The following is a 6,330-nucleotide window of genomic DNA, read 5'->3' as shown; positions in this document are numbered from 1 at the left end:
ATGCCAACTCTAATCTTAGTAATGTTGGCTCTCAGTGAAGGCAGATATAATTTGGTTGTTTTATTTTATCAACTGTTAATACACTACGGAGCCATGGGCCACCCAGATCAACTTGCAAGTCCTCTTAGGTAGCCTAGGCATTCCAGGGCTCATAAGTGCATAGACGATATATACCCGAGTGCCCCTGCATATGTATAAGTTTACCCAGCATCTCATCACCAGTTGGCTCTAGAGCCCACATTTATAAGCATGTATAGCGTGTCACGCTCTGCTCTGAAAGCTTCACATCTGTCCTAATTTTATTATCACCCAACCCTCTGGCCATATTCCCAAGGGCACAAAGCTGATGAGGGGTAAAGCAGGGCGTTTGTTTGAACCCAGACAGACTGACGAATCCTGAAAATACTCATATTTGCTTCATCATTCCCTGTTGAAGCCCCAGCAGGAAAAGACAGGGTCCTTGGTCTTCCTTACCCAAAGTTCCTCCCTCATGCTCCTGTACCCTATGCCATCTGTATTAGCAAACAGAACATAGGACCATCTTGCACTTGAAACATGTGCACACAGTGAACAGGTGAACAGGTATGAGACGGTTGCTTGATGCAGCAACTGCCTTGCCATGAGCCCAGCGGTTTCATTCTGGAGCCTGCCATCTGTAATTCGCAAGTCCTTAATCCAGCATTTGGGCTTGATCTGGGCCCTGACCAGAGTGGGCAGTTGACCTGAGGCCATCGTGATCTCTTTCTCAGGAATTCCAGATGGACATAAGCAATTCTGATTGGGGCAGACTCCTGCCTGGGGTTGGCCATGTGGACTGAGCATCAAATGGCCATGCTACAAAACTTCAGACTGGGGTCATTCTTCCAATGGACTCAGACCCACACCCCTCCTTCTGAGTCAGCTCACCTCACAGATGTGCTCCAGGGCCCCCCTGCACTGATTCAAAAAGCAGAGACTCAGAGTTTGAGATCCAGACCTTACCTGGCTTGTCACTACATATCGGCTTGTTCCAACTTCAAAAATCAAGGTTTAGGAAACCACAATGATCCCTGACACACAAGCAATTCCACCCTGTTGGAGGGTGACAGAGGGAAGACAGATTTGCTGGGGGAGGATTTGGATTGTGTCAGGGTTGGCAGGTAGGAAGAAGTCCAGAAATCATCCCTTCATAGATTAAATAGATAGATAGATAGATAGATAGATAGATAGATAGATAGATAGATAGATAAATAGATAGGTAGATAGATAGATATAGATATATTTTATATATCTATATATAAGTTTATGTTTATTTATTTCATCCTTGTTTCCTTGGGAGTAAAGGTCTCACTGTGTCTGTTTTGAGTGGGGTCAGATCAGGAGGGGCGGTCTGTTCTGGTAGATCTGTGGTCTTCATTTCCTAATACCCCTTTTCATTAGAAAAGGTCTTCCCCTTCAAGATCTCTGTGAGTTGCTGTAGTCGCTGGCAACATTAAGTACTTGGGGAGCTTTAGTGATAAGTGGGGGAGCAGGTGTTGTTGGGGGTGGGGCTGGTGTTGGCGCCAGCAGTTTGTGTCGAGGTCAAGGTCGAGATGCACGGGGGCTGGGGGGAGGTTGAGGAGGGCTTTGGAAGTACCAAGGAGGGCGAACAGAAGGGCGGACAGATGGTTGTCAGCCGGGATTGCTTGAGAAGTCAGATGGGAGGGGTGGGCAATTGAGCCATGTGCAAGGCATTAGAACCGATCTTGGAAGCAGTCCATTTCAGATAGGGCCAGGTGGCCGTGTAGACTCCGGGTCGCTTAGTTCGGATACAGTCTACCCCGCAGCTTGTGACTCCCACGGCCACATAGGTTTTTGCCACATTGTCTCTGCACATGAGAGGCCCGCCCCTGTCCCACTGTCCAGAAGGACACAGAAGTCCCTCTTTGTCTAAGCCACTTTTCCCTTGCCCAGAAGGACCATAGGCTCTGGAAGGACAGTTTGTTCAGTCACATGGCTTCTTGCTACCATGAACACAAGTGGTGGTTGTAAACATTGAGTTGGTATCAACAGCTTCAGGTAGATGTGAGAAGGGGATGGATTCGCACGGGTCTCCTTGCAGGGGGGGGGGTCAGCGACCCATGTGTCCACGTATTAGGTTTTATGCATGCATGGGCATGTGTGTAGAAGTGGATTTGAAGGTTTTGTATTCTGGTGAGGAGAGGTAAGCATTCCTTTCCAGGGTGGTGTTCGGGTGGTATGATCTCTGTGTCACAGTGGGATAAAGCTCTCTGTGTGGTGACTGGTTCTTTGTATGGGCCCCAGGAATCACCTCCCATCCTCACTGCTACAAGATGGGACCAGGGAAAGGGTCACTGAAGCAGGACCCTGGAGGGAGTGGATTTCAGGGATTCACAAAAGAGGTGTTGACAGGGAAAGGGGCGCCCCAAGGGAAGTTACCTGGCAGGTGTCGATCTTGCCTTCAGGGTACCCTGCAGACACATTGGTTAAACAAATGCGCCCATTGTACCACTGGGTGGAGTTACAAAGTCGAGGTCGATGAGGTTCACACAGGCCTCCTGCAGTGTAGGTGCGATCCTGTAGTCTACAGCCAGGCGGCTCTGTGGTCATCGATCACAGAAGACATGTTTTGGGAAAGACCAGCCTCCTCCCTCCACGGAACCCCATCATCCTGAAATGCTCTAATTCAAACTAAAATCCATGAAAGTCAATGCTCCTGGACTCTCCTCAGACACTTATGAAGGATGTGGGGTGTTGGAGGCATATGCAGGTGAAGAGGAGGGGCAGTGCATGGAGGATGAGCAGATGTGGCTGCAGGAATGTGTGTTGATGCCAGATGATTATTCACAGCTACAGCCAGGATGTATCACCTCATTTACACCCCACAGTGTCCCCCTATGTTAGGCGCTGTGACTCACCTTGCCTCCAATCAATAGCTTGGAGCACCACTGGCCCAAACAAACTGGTAGGGATGTGGTGTGTCTTGGATTCGGACCAAGGTTTTCCTCTCTACACCTAAATTCAGGACACACATTTCATTTCCCCACAGTATGTCTCTAAGTCCCCCTCATTGCTTTTAATCCCCCGTTAAACCCCTCAGCTCAGTTCTGGACAGGATCTGCTAGAGTTGGGCAGATGAGTCCCTCCCCGCATGCCTCCCATCCATTTTGACGTTACAGAGAAGGAGGAGCTGCATGATGGCCTCCACGCACACAGAACTGTCAGGGGCATGGGTGGTTGGAATAACCGGAAGGCAGGTCAGGACGTCCTGTACTGTCCTAGAGGCTCCATCATGACCATTGGGTTAAGAAAGGCCCAGCCCAGTCTATGATTCCATCAGCCAACCTCATACCTGGCTATAGGGACAGCTATCCCCTCTTCATCAGATGGCATCCCTGCACCAAGCCTCACCCACAGTCCAGCCACAGCCCAGTGGGTGGGTCTGAAATCGCCTGCATCCCGGTGGAGAGTTGGCAGATCACACTTGGAACACGGCAGTGGAGGCCAAGTGGGAAGCCAGAACCAAGTGGAGCAAAATGGATGGAGCTAGGCATACAGCATTCAGACTGTGTGTTCGTGTGGCCTGGACTGCGTTTCCAGGCCCTTCAGGTCCACTTTGCATACCACCCAAGAATGCTATTTTTGTACTTTCACTGTCCCCCAGGCCAGGGTGACATGGAAATGACCACCGCAACAAGCCTGGTCGCTTATCCTGAACTTTTAAATCTATGGAAGAGCCAGATGACCTGGAAGAGAACAGGGTTTTCTCAATACCAACACCTTGGTTTAAATGCTAAAAAGTCCACAAGAACTTGAAATTCAATAGAAAAAGAGGACTACCCCAGAAGCCTATGGCCTCAAGGAGGAGGTAGAAAAAGGAAGGTCTGCAAGAATGTCACAGAAATTTGGAGGCTGGGGATTTCTTTAAGATTTGGCCTTAACATTGAGGGATGGATTCACCAGAAGATGGTCGAAACCCACTAAGTTGAGGAGGATTCTAGAACAAAAGAGGCCTTGGGTGATGTCCACGTTGTAGCTGGGAGCCTATAATCCTTTAGAGATAGGAAAGCAAAGGTGGTGGTAGGGCAGGGAATGTAGATGGGAACCCTGAGATCAGCCGCCCCAGGGACTACAAGAACCCTGGGACACTGCACACATGTTTGTGTGGGTGGGCTGAGCAGTGTAGGCTGGGGAGGTGGGAGAAGAAGAATGTTCTAGAGGCCTCAGCACAGCTATGGACATCAATAGCCAGACAGAGGTTGATACCCCAGGTCAGGGAGGGAACGGCCAGCAGAGTCCAGTGAAAACAAGGGTGCCCGGGAGGAGAAGCAACCCAATCAGGAAAGGGGGCAGCCTTGAGAGAAGGAAGAAGAGTTACAAGAAGCAGAGTGAAACTACCAGGGTTTTGTCTCCAGAAAAGCCTGAGTTTTGTACCCCAAATGACTGAAGTGCCTTGAATTAGGAGCCCTCATTTTCCATTCTCAAGGGAGAGAAGAGCTTTCAGTCTCTCTTCTAATCCCCATTGTGACTGGGTAAAAAGTCTATGTGGTCACATGTGGAAAGCTGAAAGGCCTAACCTCCTCGTCAAACCCTTGCTGCCTGCTGCTGTCCTGCGAAGAACCTTGTCCCTTCTCTCCAGAGAGAACGAAGTCACTCGGATGGGGAGGGGGGATTCTCGCATTGTGACCAGCGAGTGTGGGGAGCAGAGGTTCACTGAGGTCTAGAGGGCTAGGCTCTGCGGTCTCAGAGCTCAGAGACCACGTGACATGGCCCTTCCCCTCACAGATGGGGAAATGGATGTCTAGAGAAGAGAGGAGTTGGCCCACAACCACAAAATCCCATCTCGAGCTCTTCTCCAGGTGCCATTTCAGGGGACAATCCCCCATTTCCAGAAGGTAGCAACTGGGGTTCCAGGCCCCAGATATAACCACAGCCCATACCCCGTTCGAAAAATGCCCAGATTCTCCTGGGGCTGCAAGCACCCTTCCACCCAGCGACAACACGAGCCATTAGTGGTGAGGTTGTGGACAGGGGCCTCGGCTGCCAGTTTCTCCCGCTCTAAAAGGGAAGAGTGTCCTGCATGCAGGTGGACATCACCACTAGGCACCACATATGGCCCCTGCACTTCAGAGACCACTGAGTGTATGACCAGCAGTGCCTCTACCCCTGTGAGAGCCCCTCCCATACTCGCCTTTCTCTTTCAAGAATCCCCAGCCAGCCACCCAATAGGCCTGGGGAACTCCATGTGGGCCCGTGCTAAATTGGGGCAGGCGGCCCATTCTGATGAATTGCCCTCAGGGAACAGGAGGGGTGATCTTCATGAGAGCGATGTCATTGTGCTCTAAACTGGGGATGTATTTCTCATGAATGATGATCTTCTCAACATATCTCTCCTGTGGAGGCGGCTTCGCTGGCTTAGCGTTCCCATGCATAATTTCCCTTGCTCCAAAAATTAGTCTCCAGTCATATAATTTTCTGTGGGCACAAAGGCAAGCCAGGTCATCCTCAGAAAGGATGGGCTCGACAGAAACCTCTGGTGACCATGATCCTCAGAGCCCTCCCTCAGCAAGGGCCTGGGCCCACTCACACATTCTGGTTGCCACAAGGCCCAGTGCCCCAGGGAGACTGCGCACAGAGAGCCCTGGAGAATGTCCCTTTCTGGGAAGAGCCTTTCTGAAGACATCCCTCCATGCACTCCCACATGTATTTTTTGGAGACAAAGCAGTGGGCAGTAGTAAGCAGCCAATGGGAGTTCAGCAATGTGCCTCCCCACGCATGGTACCTTTGGTTATTATGGGACATGAATACCTGGAGGCTGACCATCCAGGGCCAAGCCCCGATTGTTGCATCCTGCCCTCCGACGATACGGCCACTTCCCGGTGGGTTCTTCCTGAACCGTCACCCACAGGGGGCACTGGGGAGAGACCAGGGGCACAGTTCAAACCAATAAGAGGCACAGCCTGTCCTCGCACCTGCACGATGGGGGAATCAGGGCTAGGGGGCCTGGCAAAGTGGGGTAACCGGGAGTGTGGATGGGCCGAGGCGGAGCTCCTGAGGAGAGGAGATGTCAGGACGGTAGGGAAGCAGAAAGCTGCAGGTTTCAGGAATTGGTTTTGAGGAGTATGAGTTCTGGGGTCTTGTGGGTGTAGCCCCAAGGTGAGGAAAAAGGTGCCATAAGAAGCAGGACCAATGATAAGAGCCCTAGAAATATGAGAGATCCCGAGTTAGAGGGGGAGGCTAGAGGAGGAGAGGGAGAGGTGTAATCGCTTGAGGTCTTTAGAGCCAATTTTGGGCGGGAGACTCAGAAAACAGCCCCAAGGATCTTGGGGCTGCAGTGTGGGGTTGGATGGT

The 6,330-nt window shown here is 51.2% G+C and overlaps 1 pseudogene; it reads right to left on the bottom strand.

Moving 5' to 3' along the window:
* Window positions 1–1,399: 1,399 nt before the first annotated feature.
* Window positions 1,400–6,030, bottom strand: LOC141372218 (acrosin-like; annotated as a pseudogene).
* Between the last annotated feature and the right edge of the window lie 300 nt (window positions 6,031–6,330).

Source organism: Callorhinus ursinus, unplaced genomic scaffold (genome assembly GCF_003265705.2).
Source record: "Callorhinus ursinus isolate GAN/ISIS: 27379988/994484 unplaced genomic scaffold, GSC_fseal_2.0 scaffold2802, whole genome shotgun sequence".
Lineage (NCBI taxonomy): Eukaryota > Metazoa > Chordata > Mammalia > Carnivora > Otariidae > Callorhinus > Callorhinus ursinus.
This window is presented reverse-complemented; position numbering and strand designations above follow the sequence as displayed.